The following is a 26,806-nucleotide window of genomic DNA, read 5'->3' as shown; positions in this document are numbered from 1 at the left end:
ACAAATACCATGATGTTCATTCACCAAGCTCATGTGATTCATTCACATCTTTATTTTCCCCTGTCATTCAACAACCATTTTATACACAATCCTAATTAAGCTGATGAGCAGATTTTTTAGCCTTCACTAGAAGCAATGAATTCAAACGAGATCTAAGCTGGGCACAGGTACCTCAGTCCTAAAATCCTAGCTACTCAGGAGGCTGAGGTCTGAGGATCATGGTTAGAAGCCAACCTAGGTGAAAAGTCTGTGAGATTCTTATGTCCGATTAATTACCAAAAAGCCAGAAGTTGACCTGTAAATAAGTAGTAGAGCACTAGCCTTGAACAAAAACAAGCTCGGGAATAGTTCCCAGACCTTGAGTTCAAGCCTCAGGACTGGCATACACACATGAAGAAATCCAGAGGGCTTGAAGGAATTAACAAGATGGCCGACAATCATGGAGACAATAAAGGAACCAGACACAAGGATTCAAAAATCATAGCCTCTAGGACTCACTTTGTGCTCAGTCCCCTAATCTTTGCATAGGATATTAATCTCCATTGCCTTGGAAATCCTGTTCCTGGGATCTCTGAGCCATCCAAGTTAAGTGCCTCCTTTCTAGTAGGCATTTAATTCACCTTCAGAACTTCTGGATCAGAAAGATGATTTGGTGAAATGGAAGAGGGGCTCTGGACTGCCATACACCTTTTGGTTTCTTAGACTTTCCTACTTCCTATGGGACTCAATATCTCTTAGTCTAATGTGCTTTACTCATAGAGAAAATAATGAAGGACACAATGATCACAAAGTACCTGGTTGGATAAAGGTGGGTTCTGGAATTTCTGAAAACAATCTGAAATTCTGAGGGGGGTGGGGGGGGAGCCAAACTGAAGGCAAAGGAAAGAAAGGAGGAGAGGAAGGAAGGGCTCAGAGGGAAACTGTGAGAGAATGCTTAAAGATCTCCTATACTAATGAAGGAAAAGGAGGAGCTAGAACCTGCTTGTGGACCGAGAGGTCCAGCCAATCAGGAAAAGGAGACAAGTGTGCAGACTCCCCACCCCTGCTAGATCCTCACCAGAAACTGTCTACTTCTTCATTTATTTATTTTGCTAGCCTGGGGCTTGAACTGAGGGCCTGAACACTGTCCCTGGCTTCTTTTTGCTCAAGGCCAGCACTCTGCCACTTGAGCCACAGCACCACTTCCAGCTTTTTTCATTTCTGTGGTGCTGAGGAATCAAACCCAGGGCTTCATGCATGCTGGGCAAGCACTCAACCACTAAGCCACCTTCCCCTCCCTACTTCTTCATTTAAATGGTCAGCTTTCAGCTAGATGCTGGTGGCTCACAACTGCCATCCTAGCTACTCAGGAGGCTGAGATGTGAGGATTGCAGTTCAAAGTTAGCCTGGGCTAGGAAAGTCCTTGAGACTCTTAACTCCCAACTAACTGCCAGAAAACCAGAAGTGGTGCTGTGGCTCAAGGTGGGAAAGCACTAGCCTTGAGCAAAAGAGCTCAGGAACAGGGCCCAGGCCCTGAGTTCAAGCCTGCAGAAAAGTAAAAGTCAGCAGCCAGGCAATGGGCTTATACTAGCTACTCAGGAGGCTGAGATCTGAGGATCGTGATTCAAAGCCAATGTGGACCAAAAAGTCCATGAGACTCGTAACTCCAATTAGCCACCAGAAAGGAAGAAATGGAGATGTGGCTCAAGTGGTAGAGCACTAGCTTTGAACAAAAAGCCAAGTGAGAGAGCAAGGCCCTGGATTTAAGCCCCTGTGTGTGTGTGCACACACACGCACACACTAATGATGCTGATTGATAACGATGATAATGTCACAACTAGTTCCTATTTTGTCAGAAATTAAATCCTCTGCTCAAGCATAGAAAAGAAAAAAAAGCAGAGTTCATTTTATAGTACCTTCAAATTTATTCTCTTCTCTTTTTCAATTGATTTTTGCTTTGGCACATCTCAGGATTATGATTTCAAAGACACCAGGAAGTCTCAAGTGCTCACCTGCTACCTTGCACTGATCAGAAAACTGGAGCACAAAGAGGTTAAATGGGGCTGATGCCTCGTCTTTTATGCCACAGTCTCTTGGACACAGGCCCTGGGAAAGGGTCCAGCTGCTGCTGTTTCTTCTTCTTTTTTCCAGGTGGAACAACATCTGAAGTGCAGTATTCAGAGTATCTTGTACAGATGGAGAGTTTCATGACTGAGTCAGCAACACGTTCAGGCAAAGAATTCTCTACCAGTGCAGGCCATATTGGTTTATCTGCAGTGAGCTTTTTTCCCCCCCTGATTTATTAGGTGTCTTAATATGAGTTTCAATCTTTGCCTCTTGCAATTTGTACCCACATCAAATGCACAGGGCATTCCTGAGATTCTCCCAACTTGCTCTGCACAGCTTTGTCTCAGCTGCAGGATACACATTGCTGTTTCTATAATAAAATTGTGTGTGGCGGGGCTGGGAATGTGGCTTAGTGGTAGAGTGCATGGCTAGCATGTGTGAAGCCCCAGGTTCAATTCCTCAGTGCCACATAGACAGGAAAAGCTGGAAGTGGCTCTGTGGCTCAAGTGGTAGAGTGTTAGCCTTGAGCAAAAGGAGCTCAGGGACAGTGCCCAGGTCCTGAGTTCAAGCCCCAGGCTTGACCCAAAAAAATGTGTGTGTGTGTAAACCCCATGTCTAGAGATTTTACTCTTTTACTTAGCAACCCAGTAAAAAGCAGATGAAATTTACATTACATCTTCCCCAACTTCTATGGTGAAAAAGAAAAGGACTAGTCCTTTCATTTAAGACATTGTTTAGAAAGAAAGTTGGAGCAACCAAAATAAATTCTAGATAAAAATGCTCCTGCAAACTCATTTTTGACTGAGCGACCCTGTCTGCCAATAGTGTTGCTTCATTATTTATTTCAATTCAAACTGATGGTGAAATATTTTTAAGCATAGATGCGTGGTTTCTCTCTTTTTAACTTTTCTTGATCATTTAAAATGCAATACTGTACCAAATATAATTATCTCTTTCAACAAATATTTGCCATAGCTTTGAAGCTAAGTTGTGTTATTTTAGAAGCAGAAGGTAAATGAAAATGTGTGCTGTTTTTGAAGTCCTGGGGATTGAAAACAGAGCCTAGAGTTTGTTAGGCAGGCACCCTATCATTTGACCGTGTATCTAGCCAAAATTCCTAGATTCTGAAGGACCATAGACAGTGGAGAAGGTATTCTTTGGGCCTCCATTTCCCTGCTTATAAAACAATAGAATTGGCCTAAAAGGATCTTTAATGTTTCTTCCAGGACATGTTATTTTTGGTCAGTCATGGGGCTTGAACTCAGGGCCTGGGTGCTGTCCCTGGGCTTCTTTTGCTCAAGGTAAGCACTCTACCACCTGAGTCACAGCGCCATTTCTGGCTTTTTGGAGTAGTTTATTGGAATAAGAGTCTCATGGAACTTCCTGCCCGGGATGGCTTCAAACCATGATCCTCAGATCTTAGCCTCCTGAGTAGCTAGGATTACAGGCGTGAGCCACGGGCACCCAGCTGTTTGTAGGATTTTTAGGATGTGATATTCGAGTTTGAACCTAGAGCCTGTTCCACCACTTGAGCCACAGCCCCCACCCACAACTAGATTTTCCCAAACGCCCCACGCCCTCCTCATCTATGCCGTGTACATTAGCTCCAATTTCTATACCATCTCATTTAAAGTTTCTTCCTGTGAATTTGTGTGAACTTAAGATTTTTGAAAAGGCAGGATAAGAGAATTCCCTTCCTTCTTTCCTTCTTCCCTTCCCTCCTTCCTTCCTTTTCCTTCCTTTCCTTTCTTTCCCATTTTTCTTCTAGCATAACACCAAGCATAACTATATATTTGCTGTCTGCTTAGAACCCTTCATCCATGTATTCTAACGTTTGTTTTAAACTTGAACCAGGGAGGGGAGCACATTTTGAAGACCCCACAAGAATTTTTTTAAACCTAGGAGCCCTGGATTTCATAGTCCGTCCCCCTAAAACAGTTGCTGCATTTTGTGTGTCTGAGTATGCACGCATTTGCCTCAATTCTCGGAAGGTGGAGGCAGGGTTGGCCGGGCACTTGTGAGTGCTCCAGTGAATTCAGCTGTTCGTTTATTAATCTAGAAAATCTGAATTTACCTTTCATAAGGCATCACAGGTCACTTCCTTTCTGACACCCATCCTTGAGGCTTGGTAGAGAAAAAGTGCTCTTTTTTTGGAACAACAATAACAACAAAGTTCAACCTTCATCAGGAGAAGTAAGATGACAGGCATTTGCAAGCTAGTTTTATTGAGCAATTCTTACGAAAATCCTAATGGAGAGAGAGAGAGAGAGAGAGAGAGAGAGAGAGAGAGAGAGAGAGAGCGATCTGGATTAATGCTTTAGCACAAACACCTTATGGAAACAGGAAATGAAAGCGGCCAGGTAGATATATAATTGCAAAGTACAGTTGGAAAAGGAAGGTACTGAAATGCTTTGCTGTCACCGAGTTGGAGCAAGTGGCCCCTAAGAAGTGGAATGAGCAGACAGGGGAGTGGGGAGTACTGGTGGCATTCCTTCCTCAACCCAAGAGCCCTGTGGCAAGCATTAAGCTATCAACAAGAGTTGAGTCTGACCTGGGCACTGGTGACTCACATCCATAATCCTAGCTACTTAGGAGGCTGAGATATGAGGATCAAAGTTCAAAGCTAGCCTGGACAGCAATGTCTGGGAGACTCCCTTCTCCAATTACCCACCAAAATGTTGGAAGTGGAGCTGTGGCTCAAGTGGTAGAACACTAACCTTAAACACAAAAGCTCAAGGAGAGTGCCCTGAGTTCAAGCCCCAGAACCAGCATTCAAATAAAATTAGAGAGAGGGGGGTAGAGAAAGAGAGAGAGAGAGAGAGAGAGAGAGAGAGAGAGAGAGAGAGAGAGAGAGAGAGAGTTGAGTCTGGACTTGCCTAGTGACAGATATGCTAAACCAGTGGCACGGTTTAGTCCTAGCAACAATGTAAGAACACCTCCGCCCCCCCCAAAAAATGAACATTCCCATTTTCTAAACATCAGAAGAGCAAATTTTGGGGCTGTGATGGAACCTATATGATTTTCTGCAAAACAACAACCACAAAAACCGCACATAAAGCATGTGGTGAGCTTTTCGCAAACTACCAAAAACGGATGTGCTTCTGTTGTTTTAGTTTTCTTAGCAATATCAGTAGAGTTGTCCCTTTGCTAGAAATTTTAAAAAATAGACTGTAAGCTGGATGTGGTAGTACATGCTCACGATCCCGGCTACTCAGGAGGTGGAGGCAGAAGATTCCAAGTTCAAGACAGTCTGGGCAAAGTTAATAAGATGCCTATCTCGGAAGTAACACTGGGGCTCAACTGGTAGAGTGCTAGCCTTGAGCAAAATGAAGCTCAAGGATAGTACCTAGGCCCTGAGTTCAAGCCTGAGGATTGGCAAAAAAAAAAAAAAAAAAAAAGATGCCTATCTCCAAAACAAAATAAAAACCAAAGGGTTGAGGGAGCGGCTCAAGAGGTAGAATGTTTGAAGTCCTAGATTCAATCCCCTATACTAAAACTAATAATAATAGTAATAACTAGTAATAATAATAGAAATAATGAGTCTATCAAGAGAGTCCTAATGATTCAATGGGTTCTCACTTCCACCAAATTCCTTTACAAAGGAAATCTACTATCTTTGCCTCTCATCCCATTTCCCCATTTTGCCTAGCAGATATTCTGAAGGGGCACCCAGAGTGGCCAGCCCCAATGTTTACATCCTATCAACCAGGACAGTGAGTGTGACCAGGGTCATCTGTGGCATGAGCAGTGATCTAGTGTTTGGGGCTGAGGTTGGAGGGTAGCGAAGGCTGTCTGAGTTGCTCTCCCTGCATTCCGCTCCAGCCCTGTACTGGGGCTTGTTTTTTTTTATTCCTCTGACTCTCACAGAGATTACAGAGTTCATTTCTTCAGCTGGTCTCCAAATCTCAGCCCTCTATTTAAGTCCCCCTTCCTCCAAGTTGTGTCCAGTTATCAAAACTCGCCCTGCCCGGAAGCCATGTACCCATGTCAACCCCCACATCTAAAACCTGGGTTCCGATTAGATTAACTAATACCATAGTTCCTTGAAGAAAAAGGGACTCAGCCCCAAGGCTAGAGCCTCTTTGCTCTCCATTGAATAATCTTAATTCTACATCTCAGGATCTCTGGTGCTTCACTGGGTCCGAATGTGAACGCAGTAACTGCTTGTGGTAGTAAGCATCCATCCGGGCAACTGTGGCTCATTTGGTTTCTTCTCCATCCAGTTTTAGGTCCAGGTACAAGTCTAGCTCTGAGTCCTCATACTTCCTAGTTTTCCCTGTCCATGGCAGCTGTTGGTCACATCCTGCGGTTGCTTAGCAACAAAGCATGCTTCGTTCAAGAATGGAGCCTTCAAATTTTCTTGCCCAAGATCTGGACTTGTCCTAGACTAGAGGACTAGGGAACTTGGACTTTAAGTACCTGAGCAAGGCTGTTGCACACAGAGGGCTGGGGGGGGGGGGGGTAAGGGAAGGACAGGACTGCCTTCTGCTGCGAGTGGAGGGCGCTTCAGAAACTGGGGATGGGGCGCCTGCAGGGAGGGGTAAATAAACCTCTCCTGAGAAGAGAAGGAATATTGTGGAAAAGAGAATAGAGTACTAATCCCAGCTTAATCCTCTTTTATTTCACTTCTGGTGATTCCCAGGCCCAACTAGGACTCGAGCTCATTGTCTGCCAAGCCTCTGAAGTGGGTGGTCCACGAAAACTACAATCCCCCTGGGCTGAGGCATGTAACCCCAGGAGAAGCAGAGTTCACATCTGGAAAGGAGTTCACATCTGCAAGGAGTCTAGGCTGAGCATGGAGTGAGCAGAGCCAAGTCCTCTCGTTGGGACTGGGTCTCAGTACACAGCTCCAAAGCACCCGGGAGGGCGCGTGCTTTAAAGGAGGGTGGACTTTTCTAGACTACGCTAGCTAGGCTAAGAAGTCCAGGCCTTTTTGGGTTTCCCTCTACATTTTCATGAAGACCACTGAGAACACGTTTGCAAAGCCATTTTGTCACAGTTGTGCTGTGGGAAATCTGATGTGACTTTAACAAAACCCTATTCTTCAAGGACAATGGCACCTTTGCAAACACTGGGTTAGCATTGTGTGGACTGCAGGCAGGTACCCTGCCTTTATTGCCCCCATAGTGAGGGCCCTGGGCAGAAACCACACATCTACCTTGCCTTCATGCTGCTAACCCATAGCCTATTGGCAGCAACACCTTTTGATGGTTCCCATTTTAAAAATAAATCTTACATTATGAAAACAATATATAATTATGATAAAATCTTAAGCACAAAAATGACTTCACTAAAACGATTAAGGTCTTGTGAAGGCACAAAAGATACACACACTGTGCTTGTGAAAATGTGTAAGAAAAGCCCTTTGTTCTGTGTGTGTGTGCGTGCATGCGTGCGTGCCAGTGCTGGGGTTTGAACTTGAGGTCTGGATGCTGTCCCCGAGCTTCTTTTGCTCAAGGCTAGTGCTCTACAACATGAGCCCCAGCTCCACTTCCAAGGTTTTTGGTGCTTAATTGGAGATAGGAGTCTCACAGACTTTGTTTTGTCCTGGCTGGCTTTGAACTGTGACCCTCAGATCTCAGTCTCTTGAGTAGCTAGGATTTCAAATGTGAGCTGCCTGGACCCAGCTGTAACCCTCTGCTTTTGAAGAGTTGCTACTTGCTAAATGTGCATCCATGGAAAAACTATTTAAAAGTATCTAGTGTGTCTTGTGAATTGCAAAAATAATAAACAGTTTAGCTATATTTTTCCAAGACTGACCTGTGGCTCCATCCACATTAGAATCAGTGAAGTTTCTCCAAACTCTTTATTCCCAGGTCAACCTTCCCATTGAATCTGAATCTCTGGAAGTGAGATCTTGGGACGGACATGACTAGAAAGGGCCCACAGGAGCCTATCCGTGCATGATAAAGTGGACACCCTCAGCCTGGGAGCTGAGAAGAGGAAGTCATTCCTATACAGCTAATGTGAAAGATCATCTCCATAGAGAGGAGATTTGAGGAATTCTGGGGAAATAGTCCCAGCACATCCTAGGGAATTCTGGGAAGATGGCCCTGGCACCATGTAGACCCATTGCAGTATTTGTTGTGTTGTAATAGGAGTTCATCTTGTCCATCTTCCCCAGTGAATTAGGTGTTTAGAGTCTGGATTCTTTATTGGAGTTGATTCAACCTCCCATGTTAGTTGAACAAATGAATCACCACACATAACCTAAATAAGCATGTTTGAGGAAGTTTTTAAAATAGGATTCACATGTCTAGGTGAAGTAAAAGGGTACTAGCAAAATTTCAGAGATTAGGAATCAAGGTCAACTGTGTAGTGTAGCGGGGACACAGGTCAATCTAAGCGGGTGGAGACTAGATTGTGTGAGTGATTCTGGGGTGTCAGAGCACTTGGTGGGAGATGGAGACTGTCTTGTGGGTTCTGTGGATACTGGGAGTCTTGAAAGGCTGGGCCTGAGAAGTACCAGCTAATTATGTGGCCACGAGCAGCCTCCCTACGAGTGAAAATTGAGTGGAGGCAGGAAGCACTAGACCTTGCTAAACCCTCAGTGTAGGCAAGGACTGACTGGGTCATGATCAGAGGCAGGACTTGCTGAGAGAGACCCCATAAAATATCTGCCATCCGGGACCACTTGGAATCATGACTCTCTGAGAAGGCTTTGTTCTAAGAACCCTGCATTTAAGCAAGCAAGCCTCCTTTCTCGGTTGTCCAAGTGGCAGATCTTGGCACTAGGACAACTGGGGGGGAGGAGGGGGGACAGCGATACACAACATGAGGGCAGGGAGCTTTGAGTGCACTGCGAGCCAACAGTGGAGAGGTTGGTGAGAGTTTTATTATGGTGAAGGCTCTGGGGATGGAGAGGAAGGACTAAGTTTCAGAACAATTTCTGAGGCGGGAAGCTATAGAATTTGGAGACTGAATGTGGCAGGTTTCTGAATCTAATAGGATCACAGAAAGGGGAGATTTGGAGCAGGATGATAAATAATTCAGATTGAAGCACACTAAATTCGAATTTCAATTTGAAGCCACAGCAAAATATCATGGTAGAGCGGCCCACTAGCTTCTTGGAGACAGGGGTTTGAAATTCAGAAAGCAGGAGGTAGATGTGGGTTTAGGGTCTCATGGACATGGTCATTGAGAGAAAGTGTGTGGAATGAAGAGAGAGAAGCCAATGAGAGAACACAGCACTAGGAGGCGGGGCAGGGAAGAGGAGCCAGTGTTAGAGCAGCCAATGATAGAGCACATCCAGAAGGTGAGGCGGGAAGAAGCCAGTGACTGATAGAACACAACAAGGTAGGGCAAGGTAGGGCGGGAAGGAGGAGCCAATGACAGAACACAAGAGGAAGTCGGGGGCGGGAAGGAGGAGCCAGAAAGGTAGGAGAGTTGTACAGAGTTCAATTTGGATCAATATGGCAATATTAAGCCATTGGGGATTCCTGGGTGTATTCGTGGTTGTAATTTCAATGGAATCCAGATTGATAAAGACAGTATTGGGGAACCCACCCTCCTCACTGAGCAACAGGATCTGTGAATGAATGCAAAGGGGTTCAGAATGAGAAGCCAGAGCTTTTCTTCCTGCCCTTTGGTCTTTGCTCAGTTCATTCACATGCTCTCTGCTTTCATTAAGAGCCTGGATGTTTGTTCCCTGGCTTATTTTCATAGCTACTTAAAAGTAGTATAATTGAGAAGATTAATAATATCCTTACCTCTTTGTTGTATAAGAAATTATTCCATTTCTATGTTTAACTTGTTACTAGAAGATGAAAACCTACATTCCTGGTTTTTTATCAATGGAAGTTCATATTTTCTCAATCTTTTCAAAAATGAGTTCTTTCGGAGACAAGATGATCCACTTCACATTGAAAATTTCTCATTGTGAAGCTCAGTGAGTGAATTAGAAGAATTGACTATTGTGGAATTTTTACTTGACAATGAATAAAGAAGATGAACTGAATATTGAAACTTTCTTTTTTTGTTTAATCAAAACTGATATTTCCTCCATGGAGGGTTTTTGTGTTTTGGTTGTTTGTTTCTTTCTTTTGGCGAAAACTCTAATGCCCATTCTTCAGTGTCATAGAAGAGTCTATCCTGTCTTTGGTACTAGAAACAAGTATACAACATGTGTGTTTTACCCACATAGAAAGGAACCTAGCACTCAGTTACAGCTTATACCTGTAATCCTAGTTACTCAGGAGGCTGAAATCTGAGAATCGTGCCTTGAAGCCAGTCTAGGCAGGAAAGTCTATGAGACTCTTATCTCCACTTAACCAACAAAAGACTGAAAGTGGAGCTGTGTCTCAAGTAATAGAGTGCTAGCTTTGAGCTAGCTTAAAAGCTCAGGGATAGCATCTAGGACCTGAGTTCAAGCCCCAGGATAGGCACACACACAAAAAGGTACCTAAGATGAAGTTTGCTTACCTTAACTTTTTGAATGATTCACTGAATACCAACAGTCGAGGTAAATTAGCTTTAAAGTGTATTCCCATGGCTTCAGGCAGCCCCATACTGGTGTGTGTGTGTGTGTGTGTTGCTATGGCAACAGGAGACTGGTGAGAGTGTATGGGGATGGGGGGGGATTGGTGTGAATCCAACTCTACTACTGGAGAGACAATGGCTGGTTGTACAAGTGGGATCCAAGATGGAGATGATAGGACAAGGCCCTATATCTGTCAACCTAAGCTGAGTCTGACTGACCAGCAAGAAGGGCATCTCTTCATAGGACAGCAGCTCACAAAACCCCACAGATCTGGAAGAGCAGCTTTGAAGTCCTGGTGCTGATGGGGCAGAGGACAGGCTTGCTGGGGACACCCATGATGCTTTGCTTGGCTGTGAAGCTGCTGCTGCGTTCTGGCCACTGGAGTGAGCAAAGTTCTACCCCTTCCTATCCTTGCTGAGCGGAAGAACCTTGGTTACACACCGCCATTGGCTCCAAAAGAGGCTTTGGCATTTCCGGGCTTTCGCAAGTGCTGATTTTTGCCCTTGAGTTTGAGGATTCCCCAGGTACAGGAAGGGGCCATGTCCTGAACAACCAAAAAGAATGATGAATGGCATTCTCACACTTGAGAAAAAAAAATTTTTTTAATTGGTCTTGGGGCCTGGGTGCTGCTGTCCCTGAGCTCTTTTGCTCAAAACTAGCACTTTTGCCACTTTGAGCCACAGCACCACTTCTGGTTTTCTGGTGGCTAATTGGAGATAAGAGTCTCATAGGCTTTCCTGCCCAGACTGGCTTCTAATTGCAATCCGCAGGTCTCAGCCTCCTGAGAAGCTAGGATGGCAGGGGTGAGCCACTCCAACCTAGCACTTGAGGCTATTTTAACCTTCTTTATGGGCCACGCCCAGTCCAGGGCCCTGCAGGCTGTAGGTGCCAAACAGACTTTTTGATGCTCTTCCAACATGCATTCAGGACTTACATCCCAGAGGTTATTAACACATGGAGGGATAATCAATTTAAGACAGAGAGTTTTGGGGTTTTTTTTTTTCTTCCCCTCTCGTCAAACAATTGTTCTTTTGCTGAAACCATTGTGAGGTGAGCATATTCTATTCACATTCGGTGAAGGGGGTCTGGGCTAGGACTCACCACCTACCCAGGAAAATCTTCTTCTGATTGCCATGAGCACCTGACAGCTTGCACGGTATACAAAATTAAGGAAATAAAAGCATTTAAGCCCTCTTAAGTCAGTGAGAGAGCAAAGATATCCTCAGTATTTTAAGATGAGCATCTCGAAAACTATCCTGAGAGTGGCAAGTGGTATAATGGATGGTGTTATTTGACAAGATTGCTTTTCCAAGTCACTCACCACTCGTCAGAAAGGAAAGCTTGGAGCGGAATGGCTGGCAAACCATCCATTTTCTGTGAAATAAGGAAAGCACTGGGGGCCTAAATGGCAAGGTTATCAAATATCTTACATCCACACAGCTACCTTAAAATGACTGCCACACAGGCAACACTTTTCTCCCAATGGTAATATTTGCTATTTTAACGTACAGTATGGTACTTTGCCAACACCAGAAACTCAGTGAGTTTTTCTTGGTGCTGATAACATAAATTGCCTCTTATTTTGGCAACAAAAGGCTTGGGACTTATTATTTTCATATTGTATTCTAAAAATATGGGCATAGTATTCCACCTTCTAGATAGCCAGTACCAATTTGGATGCATTTAAATAAAATGACTGTTATCAAACAGAACAGAGTTTCTACATTTCATGCCCCCTACTTTCTGTAATGTGAATATCTCAAGTAACTATGACACACTAGTCTAAACAGTGAGAAAAGTGGGTTTCTTCCAAGTTCTTCTATAGCCTAGTGGATTGGCTTGGGTTGATTATTCTGCCTAGACAATATCTTCAAGTAAAGAAAGAAAAGAGGAACTGCTTTGGGGTAATGAAGGAGTTTTGATGTGTAAGGTTTTATCGTAACTGGTTGTTCCAAGATAGAATTAAGGCACACCCTAAAAGATACAGCTCAGGTTCTTCAAGAAATACCAGAGTATGGGTACATTTGGTGGGGGAAGAGGGGTTGTTGTGCATGATTAATCTTATTTCAAAGTCTTTTAACGGCCACCTTATGTGAATACATCTTAACCCTATTCCAACTAGCCAGCCACAAGCAGATTATGAAGCTGAGCTCAACCAATCCCAGCAGAGGGGCAGAGCCTGCCTGTTCCAGGCGCTTGCCAGCTAGGTTTTCCTGGCTGATGGGCACACTCTTCTGCAGAGTTACATTTTGCCTTGCTGAGACAGTTGTTGGTTTTCGTTGTCTATCATTGTGACTCTGTTGGTTCTTGATACCAGCTGTTAACTTCAGGCTCCGTTTGGGTTTCCCACAACTTCTCGTCGGTGAGTGCCATCCACATCCCCACATATCTGTGGCAGAAATACATCAATCCAGACAGACTGAGATTAGAGACAGAGAAGATGGTATCTGCGCCAGCTGCAGGGCCAAATACTTCACACGGATTTCAGCCTGCCCCCATATCAAGGGGCACATGTTGAGGCAGTGAGCCGTGAGGACACAAAGCCAGCTTTTCAGGACAGCTGTGCTGGGAGGTGGCAGAGCCAGATGTGAACTGAGACCTTTCTGATTCCAAAGCCCATGACCATGACAGTGGACTGGGGACATTCAACACAGGTGTAAACTAGCAGGCGAAGCCAGGGCCAGCCCTCCAAAGATCAGCCATGACTGACGACCCCCTAGGAGGAGAAACTTCCCCATAACAGTGGCACTCTCAATGGAATGGATGTTTCTGGGCTTTGTGGAATGAGTTTTAACTCCACACGCTGGGTTCCAAGCCTTCATGGTTCTAGAAGAATCTCTGTGCTCATGTCTCCCTGCCTCTGGAGCCCCCCTTCCTCCCAGGGGAGTGGGGAGGAGGGGGAGGAGGGGGAGGAGGAGGAGAGCTGCTCTCAGCCAGAGCGTGGGGAGAACTGTACAAACATCCCCACTTGCCTTCGGCTTTTCTTTCCTGAGTGTTTTAAGGCTTAATTAACGTGTGTAAAGTGATCTGAAGCGAGGGAATAAAAAGAGTGAGGGCCCAGCAGAATGCTGATGATTACCTGAGGCCAGACAGCTGAAAAAGGGAGACTGAGGGGGCTCTGGATAGGCTGGGAGAGCACTGGACTCGAGCCAGCTCAGCCTGGGTTTTGGCAGTGCTCTGCCCCCACGCTTTCCTCCCAAGGCCTGCACGGCAGCTCTGCGCAGGATAAATAATTCCTGAAGGGTCTGGGCGAGGCGTGAGGAAGCCATCTGAGGACGCACACTACGGCCAGCGCCACGAGAGGCCCTCCAGAGGAGAGGCTGGGGTGAGACCGTTGGCAAAGCAAGATGATTGCAAATGCCTGGATTTAATCCATCAATGAAGGGTTTCGTGGGAAACATAGCAAGGATGAGTTTTGTCACCTGGGGGAGGTAATGCGTTCTCTATGAAGTGGTAGGTGCAGATGAAGGATTTGGGGTGTAGCATGAGATAGCCCCCTCTCCTGTTAGGTTAGTAACCAGATGAGACTATCTGTGTCAAGTCTTGTGACTTCATAGGGTGACGGTGGGTAGCAGTTTACTGCATACAAAGCCTGGGGAGACTCATGCTTTTGGTATAGCCTGGTACTACCATAACTAGGAGGTTTGAGTGGCCCAGGGGACCTCTGCAGTCCCATGAGGATCTGGGTGTATCTCTATGTACATAACAATGGCTAAGAGTTGGGGTACCATTCATCTTCTGAACCCATAAACTAAGGTACCTGGATGCTTGGCAGCACCCTCCTGATTTGGAGACCTAAGATGGTGGGAGACTCCCTTTTCCTGGATAGTTAGAAAATTCTAGAAGATTCTAAGCAGCCTACAAGAGGGTCAGTGCCCAATCCAGAGCTAATCCTGTGGCCGTATTATACAATGCCAGCATTATACACCAAGACAAGGAGATGTGTTGGAAACATCCCCGAAAGGAGGATCAGGGGCTCCCCCTACCCCCAACACACACATTGTGTCATCTCTACTTGAATGGTAGAGAGACCCTATTGTCCTTGGCTTGGAGTGGGGATGGCCAGAACCCCCATAATCCTCCTGCTTGCTTGTCTCAACATGGCTCTTGTGTGTTTGTGTCTGTGTGATGTCTCTGGCGTGTGTAACAACACATGCCAACCCACAGGTCGCCGGAGGGGCCTCTGGAGCCACTGACAATAAATTCCTTCCGGTCTGCCTCCAAACTACTGTGTTCTCAGCTGGGTGTCCATAGCTCAGGCCTGTAATCCTCGCTACTCAGGAAGTTGAGATCTGAGGATTGTGGTTCTAAGCCAGCCCAGGGAAGGAAACTCTTTGAGACTCTTATCTCCATGAAACTGTCAAAAAAAAAAAAAAGGCAGAAGTAGAACTGTGGCTCAAGTGGTAGAGCACTAGTCTTGAGCAAAAGAAGCTCAAGGACAGCACCCAGGTCCTGAGTTCAAGCCCCAGGACTGACATAAAAACCAAACTAAACTGCTATAACCTCCTATATGCCCCCTGCCTTCTGTTAAGTAAACCGCATATCTAACTTCTCCCTCTAGAGAAGTCCCAGAGACTCAAAGAGTTTCCGACCACAGTGTGATGTTAATTTCATATACCAATGTCCTGGGTTGCAAGGTGGCAGTTCATGTGAGCAAATATTGTTCTAAGTGTGTCTGTGAGGGTGGTTTGGTTTGCTATTTCTTGACTTTGAGTTGGTAGGCCCAGTCCAGCAGTGTGAGTGGGCCTCATCCAATCAGTCCAAGACCTGGATAGAATAAAAGGCTGACTTTTCTTCAAGTGAGTTGACATTTCTCCTGCCTAATCACTTTGAGCTGGGGCATCAGATTTTCCTGCCTTCATACTTCCGCTGAAACATGAGCTTTTTTCTGTGTGAAGTCAGAATGCGGACCTTGCTGGATAGACTGACTGTCACCGACTGAATCCATCCCCTGGGCTTGGGTACACTGCCAGCCCTGGAACACTGTCTAGCTTGGCGATGTGGTTGGTTTTCTGCCGGGATGTGCGTGTGAGTAACTTTACTGTGGTGTACAGGCACCACTGGAAACACCCCATCAGCTCTCCTTGGAGCCAGTCCTGTTGCTTGAATGTAGGGCCTGGACTCTGTCTCTAAGCTATTTTTGCTCAAGGCTGACTCTCTACCACTTGAGCCACAGTTCCATTTCTGGGTTTTTTTTGGTAGTTAATTGGAGATAAGAGTCTCACAGATTTCCTACTCAGGCTGGCTTTGAACCTTCATCCTCAGATCTCAGCCAGGGCCCAGAACAAATACCTTCCTATTTACCAATCTCATTAACCTCCCTCTGACTTGAGCACGTGTGAACGAATGTAGATGCTTAAAATGTATCACACCTATTATGTGCTGGATATTGTTTCTATTCTTGCAAATCATCACTGAATAAAGCAGAGCTTTCTGATCCTGTGAAACTTCTATTGACATGTGTAGACCAATGACTAACCAAAATCGTAAGAAAAACAGCCATGTGCAAGCAGGTGGCAAGGGCAGGGGAAGAAGGGGAAATCGAGTGGGAGCAGGTCAAGGGACGGTGGGGAATGAACACAGCAAAGGCCTAAGGGAGGTAAAGGATCTGCCATGCAGAAATGGCAATCAAGTTCAAAGCCCAGAGGATGGGGCTCCATCTGCTCCCCAGTAGGACCCATAGCAAAACCTCATGGGAAACCCCTACTTTAGCCACACTGCTGTCCATGTGCCCCTTAGCCCCATCTCATTTTGTATTTGTCCTCTGTGCTGTTTGCCGTGTCTAGGAAGTCCCCTCCAGTGGGAGCTCTCTTCTCTAAATGATGGTGAAATTATCCAGAGACCAATCCCAGAAGAAAGCCAATAACTTCCCCAACCTGAAGAGTCAATGTGGGGGTGACAGTGTTCTCTGAGCCCAGGGTCGTGGGGCACCCAGTAGAAGGCGGGCCACATGCAGTTCTGGTGAATGATGCCATCAGAGGCAAGAGGGGTGCAAACTTTTTTTTCTGTGGCCTCTCCCTCCTTGCCATTCTCCACGCTCCCTCCACTTTTCCTCTTTGGATCTAAATACTCAGCCTCAGCCAACTAACTCCGGGGTCTGCGACACTCAGACTCCAGGGGCAGCTCCAGGTCTGGTGCCTGCTGCTTGTGAATGTAATCCTAGCTGTACGGGAGGCTGAGATCGGGGGATTGTGGTTCCAAGCCAGCCCTGGCAGACAGAGCCATAGATTCTTATCTCCAACTAACCAGTGGAGGTATTGCAACAACGCAAGGCCCTGAGTTCAAGCTCTAGGATTAGCATATGTGCACGCGTGCGCATGTGCACACACACTAACACTGAGCACAGAGGCAGCTCCAGCAGCACAGAGGAAAGAATGTATTTGAGAATGGCCCAAAAGACAAGTAGCCCAGGACTTGGCCACTTGCAAGGACTTCAAGGCATCCTTAGAACAAGGACATTATCTTTGAGGATGTCATCTTCATATCAGAGCCTAGGGAAGTTCCTACTTGCTGTCTGATATCTTTGTAATTGGATGAGTGAATGAACAAAAGAATGAATGAATGACCAGTTTCTCCCTCTCCTGGTGCATGAGAGCTTGGAGGTTTGCCTACCAATAGCGTTTTCTCTTCAGTATCTCATCACCTCCCATTCGTGCTAAGATTCCTTGGAGCTCAGCCTTTGCAACATTTGAAGGCCGCATGGCTGGTGGACTGGAAAGCCATTAGAATGGTTTTCAACATGGGGATCATGTGAATTCAAGATGGTTGGGCTTGAATCCTTCCAAGGATGTTCTCAGAAGGGCGGTATCCATCTTCTGGCACCATTGCCCTGCTCAGCTGACCCCTCCCTCAGGAACTGCAAGAGGAAGGAGTCACGCTTCTCAATAAAGGTGTCTTTTCAGTTGAATGTCACCCCAAGCTTTGAGCTGGATGGTTTTCTCGTGGGTTGGGAGACCTTAGCAGGGGAGCGTTGGAGCACTCTGTTTTGGAGTACTTCCAGGCCTTAGAGACGGTTGTGGTCACACAGATTTCAGTAATGGGCCACCTGATGACCATTGAGGGTTTGCAGATCTCAAAGCTTAGAAATATGGGCACTAGATAACTAGTCTCCACACACCCCCCTCCACCGCCCCCCATGAAAAAGTCTGGGTCTCTTCGTTATCTCCCTCATCTCTACAGAGTTGGGAGACCCCTGTGGTGTGCTCCCAAAAGCAAGGCTTGTTTTGGAAATTAGGGAGACTTAGGATGGGATTCTAGTTGCTCTGAGCACCACTGGGTAATTGGGGCTAAATCACGGTCACATGTGCCTTCTGGGACCTGAGGTTTTTTTCATTTGAAACTTGAGGGTTCTAATATCTCTTTTCTCTCAGAGGCATGATGAAGACCACACAAGAGGCTATGGTGGAGAATCCTGAGAGGATCAACAAGTGTGACATACCACCACACAAGGCAGAAAAGGTGCCTTTGATGTTTAATTAATACGAAAACCCTTCCCTTCCACTTACCGAGCTATAATTGGAAAGGATGAGGGCAGATGCATTTTTGAAAGGGACTTGTTCTGCTCCAAAAATAGGATTCAGAAAGCATATATTTGATTTTTTTCCCCTTTTGGTTTCAGCCACCGTGCGTGGTTTCTATTCTTTTTTTTTTTTTTTTTTTTTTTTTTTTTTTTTTTACAGAATCATGACCTTCAAACTTGGTGATATTCAAGACTGAAGGAAAAATCTCCCCATCACCAAAGCTTAGAAACCAAGTTTTAAAACTAAAACAGTATTATTTTGACATTAGGGATAATACAATGATCAGATTAAAAGTTCCTTTCCAGGTAACTGGATGAGCCAAATGCTGGCCTCCTAGTAGTGAAAGAGAAGCCTAGAATTTATCTTCCTAATTGCACACCAGCTGATTTGTGGATCAATCTAGGGTCATCATTTACTTTCCGTTTACAGAATTTGTGGATTTCCGCATTTGTTTTAATTTGTAATTAAGTTTTCTCTATGAGGCACACACCATATGCCACCATTAATTCTCTCTGGTTGATTTGTTAGGAGACACATGAGCGCATATTTTGATGCGATTTTGGAGGTCTTTTGAAAATCAAATGACTATGTGGTTAGCCATATGGGGCTTTGTTATTTAAAATAGCATCTTACAAAGTAGGTGAAAGCGAAAACGCAGAAGGACTTGTGAACAGGGAGGAAAGATGTGGAAAACTGGTTTGGAACAAGGCTGATTTCCAACTTTTTTTGGGGGGGGGAGGGGGGTTGTTGTTGTTGTTGTTAGTTGTACGTCTGCCATCGACCTTTCCCGGTCCGCCCCGTCTCTCCTCTCCTCTCTCGGACTCGGGGAGCCCGGGGCACACCTGCGTGTGGCCGCCTCTGTTCTCAGGTGCCTTGCACTGGGGCTGCCAGCATTTCCCACGCGTGAGTTCACTCGTCGCCAACCGTCTTCTGCCGGCCGGGATGTGTCCCAGCGCTCCCCGTCCATCCGCACGTGCCCGCTGGCTTTGGAAAGTCTGGGGGAGCCAGGCGCACCCCACCCGGCTCGCGCCGCCGCCGCCTGGCGCTCCGTGCGCACCCGGGCTGCGAGGCCGGGCAGCCGCAGCAGCAGCAGCCGCAGCAGGGCGGACGGGCGGGCGGGCGGGCGGGCGCGCACTAGGACCCAGCGGGGCTCCGGGGCCCGGGTGGGAGCCGCGCCGCCGACCCCGGGCGGGCGCCGGGCGCTGGAGCCGGGATTCCGGCCGTGATCGGTGCAGCTCGGCCGGGCGGGAGACGAGGCGACCCGGCGGCGGGGGGATCCCCCCGCGAGTGCATGCCGCCGCCGCCGCCGCCGCAGCCCCCCGATGCGGCCGCGAGGAGCAGCGCGGGGGGGGGCAGGCGATCGAAGGTAACGAAAATGGGGCTCGCTTCCTGTCCCCCCCCCCCCACCACACACACCCGCCGCGTCTTCTGCCCGCGGTGTGGCATTGTCACGGGGAGCCCGGGCCGCCCGGGCGGGCGGACGGCCGCGTTCGGGGCGCGCGCTTCGACCCGGATCTCTTGTAAGGTGCCCCCCACCCCCCCTCCCACCCCCCCATTCCCACCTAGTTTCGGGTGGATTGATAGCGTGCGGCCCCGCGCGCGGGGCAGAAGCCCGGGGCGATGACAAGTTGCATTGATTTTCATTAGTTTTTGTCTCAAAAGTAAGTTCATTAAAAAAAAAAAAAAAAGAAAGAAAAGAAAAGAAAAAAAAAGTTTTTTTCCGGAATCTGTAGATAAGCCAAATTTATCTCTCTCTCTCTATAAATACAGACAATGGCTGCGTATACATTTTCCCAAATCGTGGAGACGATTCTGTTAATTACATCTAGGAAACACCCCCCCCAACCCCTCCCACCCCCACCACCTCTTTGCAAAGTGGGCTCCCCCGGAACCCAGGCGTGGCTTTTATTTCCAAGGCACTGACTGTGTTCAATGTGGAGTTTGGCTGGGGCAGAGTTTCCAGCGTTACTGTCGCGTAACTCTTTTGCCATCAATTATAAACCGCGTCCAATCTCTGAGCGGTGCAACCCTTTTTAATCTCCACACACACACACCCCCTCCCCTCCGCTTATCCCCCCCCCACCCCGAAATTGTAATTGCTTATCCCGGGGTGACGTGCAGAAGAAAGGGGGCTGTTTGTTTTTAGTTGAGGGCAGCAAGAATATTTTTCGTAAATTTTCTTTTTTCTTCTGGGTGAAACATTGTGTTGGGAAGAAGAAAAAAAAAATCATGATGTACCCAGCTCCCGTAGTAGCCTAAAGAGATGCATTTTTCTTTCACGTTCCTGTTGATACTCGCAGAGTGACATTTGGGAGGTCCTAGCCATTCCAGGGGGGGCTTTTCTTTTTAACCGTGGGCTTATGCATGTATTATTCCGGGTCTTCCTTGCCAGGGGTCGCAGGGGCTGTGCACGTTTGCAGAGCGGTTGGGACCCGATGGGAAATAGAGAGAGGGGTCTGGTCCCGTGGAAAGAAGGAATCTCTCCGGCGGCAGCCGCGGTGGGCAGCGGGCGCCTGGCTCATTGAGAAATAGGGGAATCGCTTTCCTGGGCGCTGGACCAGATCCTGTGATTTTCCTTTTGTTCCCTGGTTTTCATTGATCCACCAGCTCTTGCCTGAGAGGGTGCCGAGCTCTGAAGACAAGCACACATCTCCTCTGGAGGTCCCCCCCCCTCCCAACCTTCTCCAACTCTCTCGCCGATTGGTTAGTTAGATTGAGACTTAGGAAAGCAGTCACACACACACACACACACACACACACACACACACACACACACACATCTTCTTTTAAAACCGTGCCATAATTTCAGATCAGCCTTCTTGTGCGCGCTTTCTGCAAGATTGCTTTTTTTTTTTCTTTTTTAATCCCGGTTGCATTTTTGCTCTAGAGGCATTTTTGTGTCTATTTGTTGTTGTTGTTGTTTCTTTCCAGATAAAGTAGGCCATTTTGGTGACAAATTTCTTTGCAGACGTCAGCCACTAGCTTAACATTGATAGACGGTTAGCGCTTTTGCAATACCTTCTCAATGATGTTGGCTCCTCGAGCGGCAGAATGCAAGTTGTTCAACTTGGAATTATTATTATTCTTCCCCCCCCCCCAACTGCTGTTTGATCCGAGTATTTAAATAGCAACATCAGCAGATGGGTGCTTAACTGTGTCATTACTTGGGTAATTTAAGTGTTTTGGCCATTAGCATGTTCCACACACTAAATCTAAGCCTTGCAGACAGGGAAAGAAAAAGACAATGAAAAGCAAACAATCAAAACGAGCTTGCCTGCTGTTATAAGAATCTGCTTTGAGCAGCACACATTTCACATGCAGGCAAAGGGGCCATGTTTTATATTTAAGGCTGCGAACAGAAGAAATTGTGAAATGTGATAGCTGGACAACAACACGGAAAGCCTTCAACAAAATTTAAGCCTTAAAGTGCCTTATTAAAGAGATACAGTCCCAGAAGTTGTTAAACCTATAAACACTTTTCTGATTGGTTTAAACATTTTAAACACAGGAAGTGAATGGTATCTAATAACCCAGGAGTGGAGAAGCAGTTGTCATGGAAACTGAGAAGAGTAACTCCATTCCCTCCACCCCATGTACATATGCTGTCCTGACCACCACTTTAAAAAAAAAAAAAAAACCAACCAGTAATGGCATCCCAGATGCTGGGGGGACCAGACTGGCCTCTGTAAGCTTTCCCACAGCATTGGCTGAAACCTGAGACAGTACCTGTCAAATCAAGGTCATTTGACAACCACCACCAAAAATGCAGCCTCCTGGATTTTGTAACTGTATTTATCACTATTTTTTTTTTCACTGAAAATCATGCAGAATCCAGGTTCAGTGGCTCATGCCTGTAATCCTAGCTGCTCAGGAGACTGGGATCTGAGGATTGCTGTTCAAAGCCAACCTGGGCAGGAAAGTGTGAAACTCTTTATCTCTAATAAACCAGCAAAGGTCTGGAAGTGGAGCTGTGGCTCAAGTGGTAGAGCACAAGCCTTAAGTGAAAAAAAAAAAAGCTCAGGGACAGTGCACAGGCCCTGAGTTCAATCCCCAGGACCAGCACAATTAAAAAAAAAAAAAAAAGTTTAAGGAAAGCCAGGCTAAACATTGGAGCTTGTTTTGATTTTGTTTTTTTGCCACCTCTGAGTTGTGCCAGGGAAGGCTAGGAAGAATGTATCTGAGTACTTAATTATGTATGGAATCCAACTGATTTGTATGTCTACTATGAGAATTTTCCTGTCACGTGTGCGTGAGGAAGGGATGGTACGTGTTCAAAGTTGAGCAGCAGCAATGCGACTGAAAGACCTGAGCGTGTGTTGGATCCTATTCTAAAGCTCCAAAGTGCGTGGGGGGGGAAGGGGGACTAAGATGTCTAATGCTTTTGGGGGTAGAATGAGGGTGGTTCTTGATAGCTGAGCAGTGAAAGAAAAAAAAAAAAACCACAAACCTCCTAAATGGAAATGAAAAAAATAAAAACAAGAAAAGAACTATTTTCAAAACTGCAAATGTTATTATCTGGCTGGCAAAGTACTATTCTTTTTTTGGATGGGGTAGAATGTTTTCATTTTTAGGATATTTCGGAGGTTTTTAAAACCAAAGTGGAAAATATTTCTACTATGTCTATAAGAATGACAAGAAGAAGGGAAAAGAGTTCGGACACTTCACACACACACACACACACACACACACACACACACACACACACACACACGCTCCTGCTACCCCACTTGTGGGAAATCACTGAGTAGTCATGGCCTAAACATTCACTTTAAAGTTCTTCCTAGGATGGTTCATGTTTGTAATCCTAGCTACTCTGGAGGCCAAGACAGGAGGATCAAGGTTTGAAGCCAGCCCACAGACAAATCTGAGACTTTTATTTCCAATTCACAGGCATAGAGTCAGAAGTGGAGGTGTGGTTCAAGTGATAGCACTCCAGTCTAGAGCAGAAAAGCTAAGGAAGAGAGGCCCTGCGTTCAAGATCAAGTATCATCTTACACATAAAAAAAGCTCTTTATCATCATAGTTTTCTCATCTTATCCGTGGTAGTCTTTAAATGTTACGCTCCTGATAGTCATTTAGAAAAAAAAAAATCCTCCCCAAGTTCCTTCCATTCATGGTATATTTATCAAAGCATTGCTTTAAATTAATTGAAAATGGTCAGTGTTTAAATTTACTTGAATTACGTTTTGATCTTAAAGAGCATCAAATTCCTGTTTTCAGCAACTAATTGTCTAGGAAAGGGAGGAAGTAAAAGAATTCCTATTTTAGTGTTAATTTACTGTCCTGCATATGATGCAAGTGACGTATCATGTCACTTGGGTGGTTTTGTATATATTTCAAAATTCTAAATTACCCAATGTGGGCCAGAGTAGAACTGGGTGAAAGAAGTTATATTGACTGCCACAAGCAGTCTCCTAGCAAAGGATTTCCTGTACGGAGCTTTCTTATCTGTGGGTATGTTCATTCGCAGGAAACATGTCAGTTGCCTGTTTTTACAAACTGAAGGAAATGAATGGGATTTGTTGGCTTCTAGAATATTCCTTCTCCACGGTCTGTCACAGAATTTGCTCAGAACACTTCATTGAGAGGGACTTTTGAGGAATATAATTAATTCGCTTCTGCTTATCTCTTTTTTGACTTTGGAATTAGGAAAAAATTAATCCTTACACTAGCATAGACTACTTCTTTTACCAGTACAAATTAACAAGATGTTCAGTGAAATTCCAATTCGTTTTTGGTTGTCAGATTCTTACTCGTGTAGTCATTGAAGCTGGCATTTTTTGATAGCGACGCCAAATTTTGAATAATTATTCCAAAATAACAACCAAATGCCAGTCTCAATTTTGAGTTAATGCAGGAAAGCAAAGGGGAAAAGACAGCTTCATTCTCCTCCCTACTTCTAAGAGAACAGTCCATAGAAAATACTTGTCAGCTGGGAGCTTGGTGGCTCACATCCTTGCTACTCTGGAGGCTGAAACCTGAGGATCATGGTTCAAAGCCAGTCTGGGCAGGAAAGGCCCCAAGACACTTACCTTCAATTAATCACTAGAAATCTGGAAGTGGCGCTGTGGCTCCAAGTGGTAGAGCGCTAGCCTTGAGCACCAAAGCTCAGGAACAGCATCCAGACCCCGAATTCAAGCCCCAGGACTGGCCAAAATCATAATTATAATCACAATACTTGTAAGATACAGGGCGACCTTATTGCCCTAGTCAAAGGTAGGAGTGAGGAGGAGGCCAAAGCCAGCCCAGAGAATGTTGAAAAACACCAATCTTAGATTCAAAAGCATTGACTCCTTCAAAGACTGAATTCTTTTGGAATGTTGAAAATAAGTTCATTTAATTGTTCCATTTCCTGTGTTTGTAGGGGGAAAAGAGAGGAGAAAGGAAGGGACATGAGTGCACAAATCTCCATTTGCAGAAACAGCCTGGGGAGTAGACTTCAGAGAGCCTGCGGGGACAGGACCATTTATTGCAATGGTTTGCAGACATGTGTGTTTTATATTTAGCACCAAATGGGATCTTCTGCAAGACTCTAGTATATGAGTTGCATAAAAATAGAGCTACTAAGGCAAGATATGGTGGCCCATACCTGTAATCCCAGCTCCTAGGGAGGCGGAGAGTGGGAGGATCATAACTTGGAGTTAACCCAGGTAAGATCATTATTTCCAGCTAGCCTGAGTAAAAAGATCAAGTAAGACTTCAGCTTACCGGGCAGTGGAGGCACCTCTGAAATCCGAGCTACACGGGAGGTATAGCTGTGATAATCATGGGAAAGGCATGCGATCCTATCTGGAAAAGTAACTAAAGGGAAAAGGATCATGGCCCAACTGTTAGAACTTCTGCCGAGCAAGCTCAAGCCCCTGCCTAATTGGTTATTTGGAGATGGACTCTCCTAGACTTTTCTGCCCAGGCTGGCTCTGAAGCACGATGCTCTGTTTCTCAGCCTCCTGAGTAGCTAGGATTGCAGGTGAGTCACCAGCACCTGGCATTCATTATAGTTTTTACTAGAAGGCATGGGTATTATTTATTGTCACCTTAGGATCTGTCCTACTACGGTTCTTCTATTAGGCAGTGAAAATAATTTCCTATTTAGTGACATTCATGAAATGAAAGTTTGCCAAGCTATATAAATCTGCTTGGCAGAGACTCGGTGGTGTTTTTGAGTGTTGAGTCAAATGATAACACACAGATGATATTTGAATATCATCAAATATACCCCTATTATCTCCTCTATGATGAGATGTTCCTGAAAGACCCAGCATGGAAATGGAGCTCACTGGTTTCCTTTGTAGCCCAGAGTTGGAAGGATTTCCAGAGGCACTGGACAGGGTAATCCCCTTGGTTCCCTTCCTCCCCTTCTTTTTCCCCTTTCCCCCCCTCATCCCCTTCCCCCTCCCCCCCCCCCCCCCCCCAGCCTCCTTCCTTGCTTTTCTGGACTGTTTTATTCACATCCTCACCGGCTTGGAGGTAATCAGCGGAGGATTCAGGTGAAGTGTCTGTCGCCCAATTGTGCTTCTTGAGAACGCCAGCCAATCTCCCGGCATTGATTTTCAGCGGCTCCACAGTTGGGGTGTCTGCACAAGTAGAAAGGACAGATCCTTCTCTACATTTCTCCAATGACTTCCATTGTGCTTCTAATCAGTGTTCCAGAGAGCCACTGAGCTCCCAACCTCTCCCCCCACCCCCGCAAAGATGAAACCGGTCTAGAAGCACAAAAATAGTTGGCTGCGGTAGTAGATGAAAATGATTGTGGATACCTTTTTGTGTGGTTAGGCTGTGTAAGGCCATCTCTCCTTTCCCCTCCTCCCTTACACTGCAAGGAAGACTTCAGGCAACTGCCATAGGAAGCGGAACTTGGGACTGTCCCAAGGCGCCTGGATGGTGAATGCACCCAGCTGTGCTTTGCAGCTGGCCGCTGCACTCGAGGGCCTTGGGGGCTTGCTTTCAGTCGGTGGGTGCTCAGTGGACGCTGAGGGCATTCGTGGAGGATTTCTGCTGTGTGTGTAGATGTCATGTTTTGGAGGGTGGCCAGCCCCACTGGCACAAGGGATTTTAGTACATTCTACAAGGTGGGGTTTAAGATAACCTACGAGAGATCTTTGCACCCTGACAGTTTCTGATTCAGGGCATTTGAACACTTGGAGCGGCTTTCACATGCAATCCTGGCTCTGTAAGGGCTAGTCAACAAGCCTATCTAAGGTCATCCTGTGGGGTGTTGGGATTCAGCGTTGTAGAATGGTCTTTTGAAAAAGAACTATGTAACTCTGGTGAGACTTGCCACAATGGGTGATACAGAAAAGTTGTAAACTGGGCTCATGCCTGTAATTCTAGCTACTTATGTGGCTGAGATCTGAGGACCATGGTTTGAAGCCAGTCTGGGCAGCCGTATCTGAGAGTTGTTTTTATTAATGTTAGTCATGAGGCTTGAACTCTGGGCCTGGGCATTGTCCCTGAGCTCTTTTGGCACAAGGCTAGCTCGTGCTCTACTACTGTGAGCTACAACATCACTTCTGGTTTTCTGGTGGTTCTTTGGAGATAAGAGTCTCGTGGACTTTCTTGCCCGGGCTGGCTTTGAACTGCGATCCTCAGATCCCTGCCTCCTGAGTAGCTAGGATTACAGGTGTGAACCACTGGCACCCAGCTTGAGAGATTCTTATCTTTGATTAAACAGCAAGAAAGCCCAAAGTAGAGGTCTGGCTCTTCCCTACATTATTGATGATGATTCTCAGAATAGTCTGGAGTTACACTTGGCAGTCATATG

The 26,806-nt window shown here is 46.0% G+C and overlaps 1 protein-coding gene across 2 annotated transcripts in view; it reads left to right on the top strand.

Moving 5' to 3' along the window:
- The first annotated feature begins 19,351 nt into the window (after positions 1–19,351).
- The window catches only part of Foxn3 (forkhead box N3), a 360,243-nt gene continuing 352,788 nt past the window's right edge, over positions 19,352–26,806 (top strand). The window contains exon 1 of one of the 2 annotated variants that reach the window (XM_048361885.1): positions 19,352–19,411. The gene's annotated coding sequence lies outside the window, so the exon portion shown is untranslated. The remainder of the gene's footprint in view (positions 19,412–26,806) is intronic. The other variant, XM_048361883.1, reaches the window with a different exon arrangement.

The sequence above is a fragment of the Perognathus longimembris genome, chromosome 14 (assembly GCF_023159225.1).
Source record: "Perognathus longimembris pacificus isolate PPM17 chromosome 14, ASM2315922v1, whole genome shotgun sequence".
Lineage (NCBI taxonomy): Eukaryota > Metazoa > Chordata > Mammalia > Rodentia > Heteromyidae > Perognathus > Perognathus longimembris.
The sequence above is the reverse complement of the archived record's forward strand: the minus strand, read 5'-3'. Positions and strand labels throughout refer to the sequence as shown.